Source organism: Cynara cardunculus (assembly GCF_001531365.2).
Source record: "Cynara cardunculus var. scolymus isolate 2C chromosome LG 6, CcrdV1, whole genome shotgun sequence".
Lineage (NCBI taxonomy): Eukaryota > Viridiplantae > Streptophyta > Magnoliopsida > Asterales > Asteraceae > Cynara > Cynara cardunculus.
Genome location: NC_037533.1, coordinates 12,253,961 through 12,257,298, shown reverse-complemented (window position 1 = coordinate 12,257,298; position 3,338 = coordinate 12,253,961).

Genomic DNA, 3,338 nt, shown 5'->3' with positions numbered 1-3,338 from the left:
TGTTACTTTTTACATTCATTGACAATCTATAAGTCAGCGAATAAGCTTTCAGTTTCAGTTTCCATACTTGTAATTTTCTCTTAGATTAAGGAAAATTCTCAAGCAAAGACTGACTCAYTGAAAAAGATCCCAAAATAGTAAAAAGGGACATGTACTTTATATGTAACTTTACCTTACTGTTATTTGATAAGACAACTTTCTTTATRATGGCTTGTTATCATCAAATAGGGGGAGATTGTTGATCCCCTCTCTCAGTGATTTGATGATAATCYCTTTTCACTWATATGTTGTATTTATGTTTCTGTCTTTTTAGTTCCAGCGATCATCACTGAGCCTGTTCAGTGATYGCTGAAGAACTTGCATTGTAATTCTATCAGAGACGRCRATACTTCMAGAAGACAACACTCACACCAAAGAACCTTCAGTTAATATTGAAGAGTGAAACTGAAGAWTAGAGACTGGCAAGTACGTGATTAGAAGCGGCACTYAGTGATTACAAGTCTGTCTACATATGTGTGAAGATTGCTCAAGCCTCAACGAATGCTGAAGAGACCTCCAGGTTATTCCAGTGTTCAGCGATCAAAGGAAGCTTGCTTAGCACGATTGTTGTTGTCTTGTCCTTATSCATACAAAGGACAAACYCATACCCTTCTAAACGTTGGTAYGGTACRGAGCCGACTAGTTGACTCTATTGTCCACCAATTTTAGGTAAGTATGTCTGCTCATGAATAGTGCTTTTTGTACTATTCACTRTAGCAAARGATAAGCCTTCCTCTTAAGGCTTGACACGCACTCTAACCCTACCATTTTGCATTAAATGAACATTTAATGCACTAGGTATAAAGTGTTTCATCTCCATGCAGAGTGCGCGCAACTCACTCTCTTAACCTAATTMTTACTTTGAGCATTTCCTAGCTTAAGTAAAAGAACTTTTATTTACAGCATTTCTTTTCTCTTTTGCTAAGATTCGTATGTAACCAAAGATTGACTTCTGAACTTTCATCTTCTCCTAAGAAGTTCTAAAGCCATGCAGTAAGGTACACAATCTCCTTCATCCTTCTAAATTTGTTATGAGTCATAATTTCTTCAATAAAACTTTTGTGTCTTTGCCAAGGTCTTACAAAAAAAAAACAGTGTGCTCATTAATGGCTTAGTTAAATTCAACTAAATGGCCTACGTGATTGGACTGATGCATAATCTGTTGAGTCTCAGTYATCTATGTGATCAGAGTTTATATGTAAACTTTGGAGAAGGCCAATACACTATTTTTTTTCTTCTATAAAAAGGTACTATCCAATGTCCAAAAGGATATTGTCTATGTGATTGAAATTAAGTCATCGAACACTAATGTCCATATCTATTCGAACTCCACAGTAATATGAAGTTATTGAAAAGAGAAATTAGACACTATGTAAAACTGCATGTTCCATAGCCGAAAACAAATATCAGTTTTCTCCATGTGTTCGGATGTGCATGTTTTATTCTCAATGATCTTGATCTGTTGAGAATGTTCGATCCTATATCCGATGAAGACATCTTTGTCGGATACTCTCTCCTCTCAAAAGCCTTCCAGGTGAACAGTATGTACCGTCAGTGCATGGATGAATCTTTTAATATCAAGTYTGATGAATCAGATTAGTACCTATAACAATCATTTTTATGTGATGATATTGAGCTTAACAAGTGGTTGGAATCTCACTCCTTTGAAAACTCAACCCCAATTGGTGGATCTCCACATGTTCCACTTATTGACAATGGAGATATAATATACCAGCTGCCAATCCTGTACAAGAATCAGTCGATCTAGTGCCTCTATATTCTATGTATTATCCTCAATTGGAATTTATTTTCTTATTTCTTCTTATTGAGAAATCGATAACCCCACCTTAGTAGTAGTCTATTATAACCCTTAGACGAATACTRAAGGTGCCTTTACTTCTCTTTCTCTTCCTCCATCTTACAAGTAGACAAGAGATCACCCAATAAAGTAAATTATTGGTGATTTGCAACTAGATGTTCCAACCCATCTAGATGTTGTTCTTAATAGTTTGTATGTTATTTCTCTCTCTCTTTAAAGATGCACTTGATCATAAACAAATTCCTTGTGCATGGTTTGACTTTTTATATTCTTGTTTTGGACAATAGATTTATTAAAATTGACAACACCCTCTTTATTTGTAAATACAAAGGTSATGTCATTATTGTACAAATTCATATAGATGATAGTATTCTTAGTAAGACCATTTTTATTAAAAGGAGATTTTCAAAAATCATGGAAAATCCATCTGAGATAAGCATGATGAGTAAACTGACATTTTAWTTGGTTTACTAATAAAACAATCTAAWAATGAAAGTTTTATAAACTAAAATAATTATGTCAAAATTCCTATTAAAATATTTTTGATAAATTACTCATCATGAATACACCAATTTCACATCCTTTAAAATTACATACAGGCGTTGATGATGAGTTAGTAAATGTTACTAATTTTTGGGATGGATTGGTTCTCTTTTGTATTTATCTGCTAAGTCAGCCAAATATAACTTTTGTCACGTGTTTATGTACATGTTATCAAGCTAATCTAAAATAATMTTATTTGAAAGCTACTAAAAGAATTTTCAAGTATCTGAAAAGTTCCACCAACCCAAGTCWTTAGTATCCTAATGACTTAAGTTTTSATCTAATYAGATATTTAGATTTTAACTATACAGATTGTCAAATAGACTTGATTATTGCTTATAGTTGTTATGGATAAGTTATTTGAACGAAAAACCAGTAAGCTAATCATGAKCAGTTGTTTTCAGAAATTCTTACTTTTTTTTGACAATTCATGTGCAATAGTTATCACTAACAATCCAGTCTTTCACTCACATACCAAGCACATTAATATTTGTCATCACTTTTTCAAAGATCATATGATGAAAAGAGATGATGAACTTCACTTTACTCCTTCGGACTATCAACTYGCTAATTTATTTAYCAAGCTTCTTGTTGAAGTTAGGTTTGTCTTTTTGATTTACGAGTTGGGAATGTTAAATATTGACAATTAAAATTCTAAATTTACACTAGCTGATTTACCTTAGCTAAGTCATACTGATTAATCTTATATTGTTTATGGTTAACATTTTAATAAATAGTTTATGAAGAAATAATAGTTAGTCAACTTGTCATCATCAGTGCTTGTGCCAAGAAACAAAAATATGTGTTTTGTAAATATCAGGATACCAATGACAATGAATAAAACCTTGTGTAAAATTGCAAATAACACGTTACGATTATCCAATAACCATTGACAAAAATCATTTTGTTTTCATATATATATATATATATATATATA